We start from the raw sequence: 15,005 nt of genomic DNA, 5'->3' as shown, positions 1-15,005 counted from the left end.
ATCACTTGCCAGACATACTTAAGAGTTTCACATCCTCCTCATGTTCATCTTCCGACTCAGTGTCTTCCTCTACAGCAACGCTGTCCAACCAACGTGTACAGGCCCTGAGCCACACAGGCGGTGTCATTCCAAAGCCCCCAAGGGAAACTATTGGCTGTACAGACTCTTTCAAAGTTGCCAGTGTTACTTTAATTGGACTGTCTTCATGGTTCATTGCTTCTGCCTCTACGATGTGTGATTCATCTTTTGTCCCTGCCCTTAAACTAACCGCTCTTCCTGACAACTGGTGTTCATTCTCGTCACTACCCACCTTAAAGTGATGATCTTTGTCAGATTTCAGCTCACAACCGAAAAGGTAGTTCTGTGGCCTACGAGGGCCCACGTCCATGTCCATCGAGTCTTCCATGGGGTGGGGGCGCGCACTTCAGCGTGAGAGAAGTCGGACAGAGGAAACCGCCTGCTGCTCCTCAGAACAGACACACAGGATGGAATCACGCCAGGGCAGCGAAATAATTTTTTAAAGAGATAAAAATTGGGTAGAAGGCTCAGTTGGTGCGGTGACTGCCGTGCTAGAATGAGGCCTGCGCTTGGTCCTCAGCACACATAGTAAAAAGCCACCGTGCCTATAATCCCAGCTGGGGAGGAGGAGCCAGGAGGACCCTGAGCCTTGCCAGCCAGCCAGCCAGGTTCAGTGGGAAACACTGTCTGGAAGGTGACTGAAGGAGATCCTCACAAGGCCTCCACACGCACACCCGTGCACAAAGGTGTGCACACATACATGAATACTCACACAATTAGCCCACGCATTTGGTGGGAAAACCTGTCCTGAGCCCCAGGGAGGAGGCATGACATAGATGTCCTGAGCCCCCCACAGTCACCTACGCTCTTCACTGGGACTAGCTTGAGTCCTGAGTTAACCGCTATCCACTGCAGGGAGGAACTTCTCTGAGAGACACAGGGTATCAAATTGCCCTCTGGATTAATCCTTATCTTTATCAGCTTATGCTACAGTGGTTCATACACACATGCTACAGCCAGCCGGCCACATCTGGGGTTCCCCAGCTGTGGATCAACCAACCACAAAATACAATATTGGATTGGCAGGGAGATGCATTCCCATAATCCCAGCCCTCAGGAGGCTGAGCCCAGAGGATGAAGCGGTTAAAGCCGGCCAGGCTCCACAACACCATGCTGTCTCAAACCACCATTTTTCCATGTGGCTCGGGAAAGTACTGCATTGCTATTGGACACATACAGATGTTTCCTGTTACCATCAATTACTACCTATTTGCATATCGTTTATATTGTATTAAGCGCTGTAATTCACAGGAGGGTTGGGCAGGATCATACAGAGGCCCGTGCAGGGCTTTCTGCAAATACCATGCCATGTTACTGGACAGACTTCTGTATCCTCAGGGCTTGATGTCTGAAAGGACCCTGGAGTCCTTCCCCACGAGTATCATAATTTCAACATCCACCACCAAGGGGTGGGTCCAGGGAGCATTCTGACCCTGCAATTCTCCAATGCCAGGAAACAGTGATCTTTTCCTGGCCTCTGTTTCTGAAGACATTTTGTGTTAAACATGTCTGAGATTGCACTCTGCCAAATGCGGTACAGTTTCCATCTCTGCCCTCCAGGCCCTGCCTAGCAGCAACTTTTAGGACCCTGAGAGCCTGGGCAGAGTAGCACAGGGAGGCAGTGGTTGTGAGTGCAGTCAGGGACACTGAACTTGATCCTAAGAGCATGGCACCTCAGGTCTGGTAGCTTCTGCCGCCCTTCCCTGACTTGGGTTCCATGAAGACATCAGAGTGTCTGGAGTACAGTAGGGGCTGACACACATGCTGGGTCCTCGTGAGTGCTTTGTGGATATGTGCGTGCTTTGTACTCGACTCTTAGGAGATGTGAGACGCTCTTCCTGGAAAACATTTACTTATCTGTTTTATGCCGTTTATGCATGCACAACACGGTGAGCAGGCCACCGCCCTCCCGTCGAGGTCAGAGGGCAGCTTTCGGGAGTTGGCCCTTATCTTCCACCATGTGGGTCCCAGGGATTGAACTCAGATACTGTCAGGCCTGGCAGCAAGTGCCACTACCCTGAGCCCCCTCTGTGGCCACGAGAGGGCTATCCGTCCACTTCTGCCTACCTCGCATCAAAAGCTAGTGTCGCCCCACATTCTTTCCTCTCTTCGATTAGCCTCCAGACCAGTGAGGCGGGGGAAATGATTCCAGATGGCGTGAAGCAGGCCCGGGGCTGGACTGGCTGTCTGTCCTCTGTGTGTAAAGCATGTGGGACGGGGCCCCATGTTCAGAGCTCTAGGGAAGCAGGCAGGGGCAGGCACTGGGACAAAATGCCAGAGGGTGTTGGGAGCCAGTCTCAGATTGCCACCTAGGACATACAGGACTTCTGGCCACAGGACCAAGCTGATTAGAACAGTTATACAGCCAGTTCCTAGAAACCTTGTAGTTGCCCTTAACAAGAAACAAACCTCCCCTCTCATGCTCAACCCCAGAGGCTAAACAGAACCTTTAGGCTAGCCACAAGGCACGGTTACCAAGGCAACCTTTCTTTCACCTTTTGCACCCTGCCAGACATCCTCCTCCTGTGGTCATCTAACATCCTGCCCTCCTCGAAGCTGCATGCCAACTACCCCCAAACCCTACCCCCTCCAAACCTGCTTCACCAACTACATAGCTAGCCCAGCAAAAACTAAAATTGCCACTTGATCGGAATCCTGTCTTGTGGTCTTTTCTCTCTCGCCTCCTGCCCCTCTAGTTTCATTCCTCACAGGTCTCCTCTGCTCCACCTTAGGTCCTGGGCTGGACCAGGACAACTGGCGCCCAAACAGGGACCTGACGGCCAGTGAGGAACCATTCGGTGCTCTCTGTAAGGGTCAGGCCTGACCACGCATTTGGAAAGCCCTGCAGCATCACCGAGAGGGGAATCCAGAAGATCTCCACGCTCACCATACCCAGCGACTGGAACTTCGGGATTGAGAGCACCACCTCGGGAAGGAGGTGAGTCATTGGGCAGACATTTAATAAAGAGGATCCTTTCCTTCCTGGGAATAAAAAATCCCTCAAGGTGTGAGGAATTAGGGTTAAAAAGAAACAGCTCAGAAAAATTTTTGTTTTCATAGGAGACACTTGTCCTTGGTTCTCCCAAGAGGAAACAATTAATAGTCAGAGATGGAGAAGAGTTAGAAATACCCTCCAAGATTACTATCAGACCTTCGGCCCCCAACAAGATCCCTGTTGAGGCTTTTAACTATCGGAACCTCATCAATGATATCCTCCGTGTCCATGACCACTCCCCAACCCTCCAAGATTTAGTCAAAGAGGGAGAAAAGACCCTTAAAAGATACTCTCGCCAAAACACCCCACAGCCCACCCCCCAGATCTCTCATTTCTCCGGTCCTAGTCCTTCCCATCACTCTTTAGAGTCGAGTAATAAGTTATTTCCCCCTAATGAGGACGATTGCAAGCCTGTCTCATCTCCCTGTCCCGAGGTAAAAATTAAAACATCTGCACCTCCCCCTGAAACACCAAAAATATCCTCCATTTATCCCGTCCTTAACAGCCCGGATGACGAGCCTCTTGACTCCGGCGATGCTGCCACCCTTGAGGAAGAGGCTGCCAGATATTACAACCCTGACTGGCCTCTGCTCAATTCCTACCTCAAAGAACTCCCCTCTGCATCACCCCCCATCCCTCCACTCTGGCTGACACCATCCTACAAGGACCACTTATGAATCTCTACTCCCAGACATCCTTTGACTTGGCACACCTTAAAACCCTCATCACTAACCGCCAGCAACAAATCCAACTCCTGACCAACTGCAGGAACTGGACTCTGGTTATCCTCTTTAGCTAGCCCCTTTCCCTGCATTGTCAAAAAAGAAAAAAACAAAGGCCTCAGGGTCACTCCTGGCCTTCCCACTCACCCTTCAAAGTGGCAATCAAGTCCCCTCTGCCCCAGAAGCAGAGGGCAATTCTGAGGAGGAAGACAAGGCCCCTGTCTCGGCCCCCGTCAGGAGCTCCGCCTGGAGACCCTACTCCCACTCACCCCCCATGAAATATACACCCCTAGATCGCAAAGTCATTGAAAAATTAAAAACTGCTGTCTCCAACTATGGCCCAACTGCCCCTTTTACTTTGGCCCTCTTGGAGAATATCACTGAAGCCTGGCTCACCCCTAACGAATGGCATCATTTGGCTCTGGTCACCCTTTCCGGGGGTGATTTTGTCCTTTGGAAGTCAGAATTTGCTGAACTAGCTTGTGACATGGCAACAAAAAGCCAGTCCCATGCAGAGTGCAGGGCTTGGACCACAGACACAGGGGATGCCCATTGGAGTCCCTCCTCTATATGGGACTACATTACCCTAAAGGGCGACTACAGCCATACTCAAAGACACCCCGCTTACCAAGGCTTCGATGTAGCCCCCGACTGCCTCCCTAACTCCCCCACAAAACACCCCCTCTAGACACCCACCTTAAAGACAGGGCCCTCTCCAAGACCTCCGATTGGCTCGAGGGACTTACCTGGGGACTCCACCTATACAAGGTAAGCTCCAACAACCGCGGTGTCCTCTTCACTATTAAGCTACTTAAATAACCCCCAAATATAGATACCCCCAGAGCCACTGGGCCCAATCCTATACTTCATGAATCTGGCCTCACTGCTCATAACCCCAAACAACCTTCCCCCAAGACCCCCTTCCCACGCCCCTACCTACACCCCCTTCCCCCTCTGACCCCACCGTTTCCCTATCTTACATTCTACCACATGGAAACCTCCATCACCGCCGGGGTCCATGTTTCAGCCGTCACGAGACATCATCACTCGGCTGATTGTAGATACCGTCCATACTCTCAGCCAAACAAACCCATCCCTCACTACTGATTGTCAGCTCTGCTATCATTCCTCCCCACCATTCTAAGAAGGAACTGCAGTTCTAGATACCTTTTATACAACCAACAACAACTCCCAATATTGCCGGTGGGAGATACATGGTCAAGCAGAGATCACCCGGCAACAAGTTCTGGGATCTGGCCTCTGCATTACTCCTGCTTCCAACCCTACCCCACCTCCACACTATGCTTCCCTTTGCAACAAAACCCTACCCCTAGGAACCCCCAACGCCTTCGTCCTGGCCCCCAACTCCACCTGGTGGGCTTGTGCTGATGGCCTTACCGCCTGCTTAGCTACTACCAACCCTCAGGCCTCTGGTTTTTGCATACTCGTGCAGATGGTCTCATGCCTCTCATACTTCTCCTTCATAGAATTCTTCCACTTTTGGGAATCGGGAAGCCCTGCCTCCCCTAACAGATGCCACAGAGAACCCAGCACCGCAGTCTTCTAGGCCTGGGTGCTGTTGGAGCGGGAACAGGGATTTCTTCCTTGGTGCTAGGTAAAAACCAATACACAGACTATTATATATAATGTCAAACAACTCCAGGTTCAATTCCAATTCCCAGAAGAATCCCTTAACTCTCTAGCAGAGGTGGCCCTACAAAACAGATGTGGCTTAGACTTGTTATTTTTACAACAAGGCGGCCTCTGTGCTGCCTTAAGAGGGGAATGTTGCTTTTACGTTAATAGGTCAGGAGTTATTAAAGATGACATGACTAAAGTCAGAATGGGTTTTAAAAAACGCCAAGAGGAAAGGACTAAACAAGAGTCATGGTATCAAAATTGGTTCTCTACCTCCCCATGGCTCACCACCCTTCTGCCCTCCATACTAGGACCATTTCGAAGGTTATTACTGCTTGTCTCTTTTGGGCCTTAGGCTTTCTCCAAGCTTGTGGCCTTAATTAAACAACAGGTCGACTCGGCCACTCGACCGGTTCTGGTCCAATATCACCGTCTAGAGACTGATGACATTAGCCTGGAAAACTTCCAGGCTATTCAAGAAGGTTCCTCCCCTCTGGAACACTTACCACGCACCTGTACATAAATTGTTCTTGGGCATTGGGGTACACACCTAACTACAGAGGACTCCCCCAACTCCTGAGAGCCTCGAGAGTATGTCTGCATGAATAGGGGTTCGACACCCAAAATTCCCCTTCCCACAAAAGGTGTCTTGGGTTGCCATCAGTGGATATCTCGTCCCCAAGCCGAGGATGATGTCCAGTCGTGAAAGTCTCCCACAAAAAAAAAATATGAGGTCAGACCTCTACTCCCCCAGCCCAATCTGATCTTTCTAAAGGAAAGAAAAAAGGAGGAAGGTGTTGGGAGCCAGTCTCAGACTGCCGCTTAGGACTTACAGAGCTTCTGGCCACAGGACCAAGCTAATTAAACAGTTATACAGCCAGTTCCTAGAAGCCTTATAGTTGCCCTTAACAAGAAGCAAACCAGGTGGGCATTGGTGGTACATGCCTTTAATCCCAGCACTCGGGAGGCAGAGGCAGGAGGATCTCTGTGAGTTCGAGGCCAACCTGGTCTACAGAGCGAGTTCCAGGACTGCCTCCAAAACAATACAGAGAAACCCTGTCTCGGAAAAAAAAAAAAAGGAAAGAAAGAAAGGAAGGAAGGAAGGAAGAAAGAAAGGAAGAAAGAAAGAAAGAAAGAAAAGAAACAAACCTCCCCTCTCATGCTCAACCCCAGAGGCTAAACACACCCTATAGGCTAGCTACAAGGCACAGTTACCAAGGCAACCTTCCTTGCACCTTTTGCACCCTGCCAGACATCCTCCTCCTGTGGTCATCTAACATCCTGCCCTCCTCGAAGCTGCATGCCAACTACCCCCAAACCCTACCCCCTCCAAACCTGCTTCACCAACTACATAGCTAGCCCAGCAGAAAATAACATTGCCATTTGATCCGAATCCTGTCTTGTGGTCTTTTCTCTCGAGCCTCCCGCCCCTCTATTTTCATTCCTCACAGGTCTCTGCTCCAAGTTAGGCCCCTGCTGGACCGGGACAAGAGGGGACCGGGCTCATGGTTTCAGAGATTGCAGTTTGTGGTCAGTAGGCCCCATGGGTCTGTGGTGAGGAATCCTAGCCAGTGGTGCGTGGGGAAGAGGTGGTGGGGGACGGGGACAGAACTGCTCACCCTCAGGACAGCCCAGCCGGGGAGGAGGAAAGGAAGTAGGGGGAGGGGCAGGCAGGGCAGGGTACATAGGAATACAAGGGAAGACAACTGGGCTCCAATCCCTTTCCTTGCACCGACTCCATGACCTCCCTTCCTGGCACTAGCTCTCCCTTCTTAAAGGCCCATCACCTTACAGGCTGGAGATACGGTTCAGCTATTGAGATCTTCTGAAGGCCCCAAGCTCAATTCCAGGCAACTGCGTCAGGTGATCCGAAACTGTCTGTAAGCCCGGCTCCAGAGGATCCAACTCCTCTGGGCTCTTTGGCCACTTGCACTGGGATGCACACACATAACTAAAAATAATAAAAAATAAATTTTAAAAAAGGTCACCACCAAACCATCAGCATATGGCCTCTTAGGGGGCAGTTCAGAGCCAAACCATGATGGGGTGGTGGACCGAGGCAGTGGAAGCAGGTGTGGGCTGGGCGTCCAAATGAGCTGGAAGGAAAGCTAGGAGAGAGCCACCACAGAGCAAACCCAGGGAGTGGGCTCACTTGGCCCTGTGCCTGGTGTGAGTTAGGCTGCCTCCTTCTGTGGTCTGTCACCCTGTCAGTAAGAATGAGCAGCCAGCTCTTCCTGTCACTGAGTGGGCTGGCGGCTGGGTCCCCTGGGCCAAATCCTATTCCCTTTGCTCCATGGCCTCTGAGAGCTGAGCCCCCCATAGTGTATTTCTGGCTTCTCACCACAGCAGGGACTTTGTCCAGGGAGAGCATGATCTAAAGGACAGGGAAGACAGGACAGGGACTCCCCCAGCCCTGTGGTGGCAATGACCTCCACAAAGGGGTGGAGGAGAGGACTCCATGGAGCGGGAGAAGCTGCTCCCTCCCCCACCAACCGCCAGACAGGGAAACCCGCCAGTGATGGAGGGAGGGGAGTCCCCAGTGCAGCCTCAGCTCCAGATGGTTTTTCCATGAGTGCTTTCCAGAGTCCAGAACCGGAACCACAGCAATCCAGAGACTGGCCTGGCCTCCCTCCCCAGGGCAGGGCTTCCCTTGGCTGCCCTGATGTGAGCCGTGAGGTCTGCAGAAAATCCTTTCTGCTCCAAGCTTGCATTTTCCCTTCCGTGATGAACAATGACATCCCCCTCCCCCAGGGCTGAGCTGACCATGTGGCCTGCAATGGCACCGTATTTGGGAACGTTTTCTGAGGATAAAAAAAAATCAACTAGAATCTGGAGATGAGATCATCCTGAAGCTTGTCAGAGCCAAGAAGCCAGCAGCCATGTCCTTGATAGAAGCAGGGGAAGATGGAGGCTCTTAGGGGCAAGCAGGACTGGAGGGAGAGAAGGAAGCCATACTTCAGTCCCAGACGCTGTCTCTCTTAGCTTACCTCCCTGCAAACAGAGCCGCCCCCAGCCCCTGCTCTGTCCCTAGGTGTGTGTGATGACAAAGAGCTGTGGCCCCGTGACTCAGGAGATGCTTAGGGAACTACAGGGTTTGCAGAATTTGCCAGACCTCATCACCGACTGTTTCCTCCCATCCTCTGGCATTAAAAAAGATCTGAATTCACGAGAGGGGGTGGGGGGAGAGGAGGGGAAATGGGGAGAGGGGTGAAGACTCTCTCCCAGCCTCTGCTGCTGGGCGAAGATGGGGAGGGCTGTACAAAGGCAATGCCATACACGGGTTAAAACTTTCGCCTCATCATCCAGTGTAACGTGCCTCAGAGGCAAGGAGGGGACCTGTGTTAGTGTGACCTGGTCCTCTTGAGAAGAGTGTGCCCCTGAAGGAGGCACTGCAAGGAGAAGGGGGAGCTCTCCAGGCTGGGGCCCCAGGATGCTACCCACAGCCCAAAATGAGTTCCCACACAGCACTCCATGCCCAAGACTCCCCTGAGGCTGGAGCTGGCTGCCACACAACTCACACACTCACTGTGCCTTTGGCTTCTGGGCCACTGGGACTAATTTTAACTGACCCTCTGATGCATGCCAGAGCCCTGGACCCGCCCCTGACTCCAGCCATTCCTCGGGCTGCTGGGGCTTCCGCAAACGTTCCACATTTAAAATCCTCCCCAATGAGCCCTCACTCAGCCCTCGTTTAAAACCTCATTCCTGACCAACCCACTTCCCAAACTTTCCCGCCCAGCCACACTGGTCATCTTGGGGTTTCCAGATGGTTCCATGTTGTTTCTGCTTTCCCAAGTTTGTGCTAATCACCCCCTCAGCCCCTCCTGATGGGAGCTGCTACTCCTCCATCTGCCCCTCCCACCCCTGACCACCTTCCAGCGTTTGCCAAGCACAACCATTAGTAGAAGCAGATGTTTTCTGGTTCCAGGCAATGACCATGGAAGCAATGTGGCCACCCACTTCTGGCCTCATCCCCCTAGCCCAGGGAGGGATGTCTTTGTCCTCCCTGCAAGTGTGCAGGACTGGAGGGCTAAAGCACTTAGTGGCCCTCTCAGAGGGGTCTCAAAACCTCTCATTGATCCTGAGCACTTCCATTTTGGCTCCGCCCAGGAGACCAGGGGTGTTTGATGGCCCTGAGGCTCACATGGAGCAGGGCCTCCTCTAGAGCTGGGTGGTGATGCCCTTGAGGTCTGGGCCAGTGTGACTGGGGGCTGCTTGTTACACAGCCTGTTCTGCCTCCCGTTTCCACTCACAAGGCCTCAGGAGCACGGCCCCCCGCCCCCGCCCCACCAGGCTCTCCCCTTTGTCCCCACAGTGAAAATCATCTTGTCGCTGTCCTCTCCATAGAGCTGCCAAGGCCCCACGGTCCTGGGAAGTCTCTGCTTTCTCAAGATTCCTCCATGTTAGCCTCCTCGGGGCCTATGCTACTGAGTTTTGCTTTGCTTTTGCTAACTTGACACAAGCTGGAGTCATCTGGGACTAGGGAACCTCAGCTGTGAAGATGCCTCTGTCAGGCAGACTGGCCTGTAAGCGAGCCTACTACGAGGCATTTCCTTGACTGATAATTGATGTGGAGGGCAGAGCCCGCTGTGGGTGACACCACCTCTAGGCAGGTGGCCCTGGGTTCTACAAGAAAGCAGGCTAAGCCCGGCGGTGGTGGCGCACACTTTAGTCCCAGCACTCGGGAGGCAGAGGCAGGTGGCTCTCTGTAGGTTCAAGGCCAGCCTGCTCTACAAAGCGAGTTCCAGGACAGGCTCCAAAACTGCTGAGAAACCCTGTCTCTGAAAGACAAAACAAAACAACAACAAAGCAGGCTGAACCCGCCAGTGAGCAGTGTTCCTCCGTGGCCTCCGGGTTCTCTGCCTCAGTTCCTGCCTGGGTCTCCCTGAATCTGTAAGTCAAGCAAGCACACCTTTTCCTGGATAAACTGCTTCCGTGTTATAGTGAGAGAGGACACACCGAGACAGGACTTCCTTTCGCCCTGGCATTCTTTCTGTACACTGATAGACCCTATGGCTTACATCCAAACTTGTGCCTTAGCCGGGCGTTGGTGGTGCACGCCTTTAATCCCAGCACTCGGGAGGCAGAGGCAGGCGGATCTCTGTGAGTTCGAGGCTGGGCTGGACCGACAGCCTCCAAAACAATACAGAGAAACCCTGTCTCGTAAAAACAAAACAAAACAAACTTGTGCTCTATGGGGCAAACGGAGGCATCGGCTGGATAAACCCCAGGCTGTTCTGGGAAACCGCCAGGGTAGGGAGAGGAACAAACCCTCCCCCTCCGGCGGCCAAGTTCAGAGAAGCCCCAGCCCTGCGGATGGGAGAGTGTGAATGTCTCTCGGGACCCTGCATTGCAGAGGGGATTTGATTTAGGAGTGACCCAGGGATGCTGCGTCCCTTTACTTCCCCTAGGGAGCAGGCTCTGGGTTTTCCGGAGGGCAGGGGTCCTGGGTGGAGGAGGGGAGAACCCCGGAGAGGACCCCCGGGGAGGACGCCCAGTTCCACGTGGACGCTGCGGACCCTGGAGCCTCCGCCCAGGACACGCGGTCAGACCAGCGCCGCTGCAGTGGCTGCACAGACAGTCCGCGCTCTGGAAGGGTGGGGACTCCGCCCGAGGGCCCCGGGCCCGCAGGACTCCTAGGCACGCACGCCATCTGTCGGTGAGCCATTCGATTCGGCCGTTCAGGCGGCCCCCCAACCCCCTCCGCCACGTGGTTGCCCTCCACCGCCTTGGCCACATTCCCACCGCAAGCACTTCAGTGTCTTTTTTGCGCAAACCTACCCATGGTTTTAAAAAAAAGGAACAAAAAACCCAAACTAATAGGTCCTGGATTTAATTCAGCGGCCGAGAGCGCAAGCCTCTGCCCCTGTCACCAATTAAGAGAGTGTGTGGGAGGTGGGTGAGGCTGAGACAGATGGAAAGGGTGAAAGGGAAACGGGACTTTTTTTGGGGGGGTGGCAGTGTTCTGTGTCTTGATAGTTTGGGTGAGCCAAGGGTGTGTGTTTTGTTTTTGTTTCTTTGTTTTTTTTTTTTTTTTTTAATTTTCGAGACAGGGTTCTCTGTGTGGCTTTGTAGACCAGACTGACCTCGAAGGCTGTGCTTTAACAAAACCCGGCGCAGCCTCGGGTGTGCGAGTTGCTTTGGATGTGAGCGTTTCTGGGAAGAAAAAATAAATGCAAGCCCTTCTCCTCGTTCGGAAAGCATGGTGAAGCATTTCACAGGAGGCAACCAGAAGCCAGGAGTTATGCATCACTTGGGGACCAGGTCCCTTCATAAACTGGCTGCTGGCCCTTGCGTGAACATCCCACGGATGGGAAGCACACTGCCTTGAATCTGGGACCCCTTTCCACCCAAGGCAGTGAGTGTTCCACTGACCGCCTCTGACCTGCCAGTGTCACTGCGCCTTTAAGCGTCCGGTGCTGTGCGGCTCACTGTAACCAGTTCTCAGGTACTGCGGCTGGGTGTGACTCTTTAATTGCTTACCTCCCTTGGCAGCTTGCTTAGGATTTTCCGTAACCATGGAAGCTAGCTCGGCTGCAGGAAGGAGACGTTCAGATCAGATCCAGCTCAAATCTCCCGAGACCTGTGACCTAAGTGTGTGGTGTCTTTAGCAACAGAGGCCGATTCTCAACCCCCGAGAGGCAAACAAAGGCTACATGGATAACCTATATTGCTTGGAGAGTCACCAGGGCTGCCCTGAGCAGCCATTTGAAATACTTTTTATGTCCGTACTGGGGTTTTGTTAGTCTATGGGTGGGGAGCATTGCCAGCCCAAGAGGTCTCTTTAGGATATAAATATATGTATATATAATTATATAATTTTAGGTGAATATAAAATAATATGATTCCTTGGGGCTTTATCAAACAACCTTGGTATCATTCGCTCCTCACCCTCCCTCATCACCCGCTGAGCCCCTCCCCACTTCCCCATTTCCCACTTGGCATCACGGGTACCCTGCCCCTGCTATCCCTCCCCTTCCCCCCTCCCGTGGTTACTCCATGTGTGTACTTACATGTGAGGATTTGGAGCTGGGCACCGCAGATGAGAGAGAGCATGCAGCGTCTACTCTCTGGGTCTGGGTTATTTCACTCAATATGACCGACCGTCCATTTACCTGAAAAGTCCGCGGCTTTGCTTTTCTTTTACAGCTGAACAACACTGCACTGCGATTATTGACACATTTTTGCTATCCATTTATCTGTTGAAGGACTCGTTTTTCTTATTTTTTATTTTTCCATTTCCTGACCGTTGTGAATAAGGAGGCAATGAACATGACTGAGCAAGCGTCTGTGGCATGGGATGTCATCTTTGGGGCCTATGCCGGGAAGTTCTATAGCTGGCAGATTTAGTTTTATGTTTTTTGTTTTTTGTTTTTTTTTTGAGACAGGGTTTCTCTGTATTGTTTTGGAGCCTGTCCTGGAACTCGCTCTGTAGACCAGGCTGGCCTCGAACTCACAGAGATCCACATGCCTCTGCCTCCCAAGTGCTGGGATTAAAAGTGTGTGCTACCACCACCTGGATCTACAGTGGAAATCTTATCCTTACACCCACAGATGAGTGTAACTACCACCTCTCTTACAGCACATGAAGACCATCACATAAGACCGCAACTGGTCACAATACAGAGGACAACAGATTGTAGGAAGCCAGCCCCAGAAGATGCATCCACATCACAGCTCTTGCTGTGTCTCTCCCAGGGAACATCACAGAAGAGAGGGCAGAGAGACTGTAAGAGCCAGAGGGCCAGGAAGTCTGCTGTGAACAGTCTCTCCTAGAAATGACTGGATATAGAAGATCAAAGACAATGGCCATATCACTGGGAACGTCAAGGTGAATTTTTTGCAGGGTCCCATCCTACACAAGGAACTACAAGCAAATAATGACTGCTGGGAGATGGAGAATTAGCCTCTCCCAAGAGTGAGCCTCCTTATGTGTTGTCAGCCTTGAAACCATATACACCACCAACATAAGCAGACTCAGCAGGTTATATTTATACATACTTGTGCATACACATACATGCATACACATACATATGTATGCAACAACAGTAATAAAGGAAAAAGAGGCTATCAACTTGAGAGTGGGGAGTATGGGAGGGTTTCTAGAGAGGAAAGTAATGTAATGCTCTTACAATTAAAAACATGTTTTAAAAATTAAAACACAAAAAATAAAATAGCTATACAAACCAAACATTTAATGATAACAATTTCCAGGCGGTGGTGGCGCACGCCTTTAATCCCAGCACTGGGGAGGCAGAGGCAGGTGGATTGTTGTGAGTTTGAGACCAGCATGGTCTACAAGAGCTAGTTCCAGGACAGCCTCCAAAGCCACAGAGAAACCCTGTCTGGAAAAAAAACCAAAAAAAAAAAAAATAATAATAGTGATAACAATCATAAAAATTTATTTTAAAGCAATTCTTTAGGGGCTAGGAAGATGGCCCAGTGGGTAAGAGCTGTTGCTCCACAAGCATTGGAACTGAGTTCAAATGCCCAGCGCCCACCAAGAGAGCCAAATGTGGTTATAGGTGTTCCCTGCACGGTGGAGGTGGAAACAGGAGCGTCACTGTGTTCAGTGAGAGACTCAGCTGCAGAGAAACAGGTGGGGACTCATAGAGCAGACCTTTGGCATCCCCTAATAGCCTCTGTGCTCAGGTACACACACACACACACACACACACACACACACACACACACACACATGCACACACACACAAATGCATGTACAGGCACATACACACATACATACACACACACCTGTACATGCACACACTCATGCACACACACATGCATGTACATGCACACGCACACACACCTGTACATGCACACACACATACCTGTACATGCACATATACACACACATGCCTGTACATGCACATATACACACACACACAGAACCTAGTAGATGTCTTTCCCAGTGCACTTCCAAATGAGAAAAAGAAATTAATACCTTCTCTGGAACCCTATTATTTGGAATTTGGTGTCACTCACAATCAAGCCCAGTCTTAACCCACCAACCTAGATCTGACTTTAGTGTTTGTGCTGGGAATAGCATGTAAACCAAAACTTTTCAAAAAGATATCTGAAATAGAAGGATTTATTGAGCCATTTTAGATGCTATCCAGAAAAAAAAATGACCCCAGGACAAGTCCCCACTACTTATAGCAGCAAGGGGAAGCCCAGAGCTAAGGGTATTTTTATATAGATATTGGAGGCAGGGAACGTATTGTTGACAATGAACCGTGATGCCTATAGGTACATAAGAGAGAGGGGAACCTTTGGGTGAGGGGCAGACAGTGCAGGAGGAGCAGAAATTGCAGCTCCTGAGGTCAGCTGTGATAGGGTGTAAGCCAAGGTCACAGCACATTCAGGGATGTGGGACAGTCTCTTTGGGGTTTGTCTCATTAACTTCCCACCCCTCTGTCCCTTTAGTCTTCTAAGCCAGTGTAAATAAATGTAGAATATTCCAGAATTTTCCTTCTAACACATCCTTTCTTCATTCTGCTCATAAAAACCTCCTACTGGGTGCCAGCCTACAATCCCACTGCCAGAGAGTCTGGGAAACAGAACCTTCA

The 15,005-nt window shown here is 51.3% G+C and overlaps 1 long non-coding RNA gene and 1 pseudogene across 2 annotated transcripts; one reads left to right on the top strand and one right to left on the bottom strand.

Annotated features, from left to right (window-relative positions):
* The window catches only part of LOC101831811, a 4,801-nt pseudogene extending 761 nt beyond the window's left edge, over positions 1-4,040 (bottom strand).
* Positions 4,041-10,241: 6,201 nt separating this feature from the next.
* LOC121136268 lies at positions 10,242-13,624 on the top strand. Of its 2 annotated transcripts, none has more exons than XR_005873421.1 (2): positions 10,242-11,092; positions 13,016-13,624. It is a non-coding gene; the product is annotated as an uncharacterized LOC121136268 (long non-coding RNA). The 2 variants fall into 2 exon arrangements; XR_005873422.1 differs by lacking the exon at positions 10,242-11,092 and adding an exon at positions 11,442-11,881.
* The last annotated feature ends 1,381 nt before the right edge of the window (positions 13,625-15,005 follow it).

Source organism: Mesocricetus auratus, unplaced genomic scaffold (genome assembly GCF_017639785.1).
Source record: "Mesocricetus auratus isolate SY011 unplaced genomic scaffold, BCM_Maur_2.0 Super-Scaffold_100055, whole genome shotgun sequence".
Taxonomy (NCBI): domain Eukaryota; kingdom Metazoa; phylum Chordata; class Mammalia; order Rodentia; family Cricetidae; genus Mesocricetus; species Mesocricetus auratus.
This window is presented reverse-complemented; position numbering and strand designations above follow the sequence as displayed.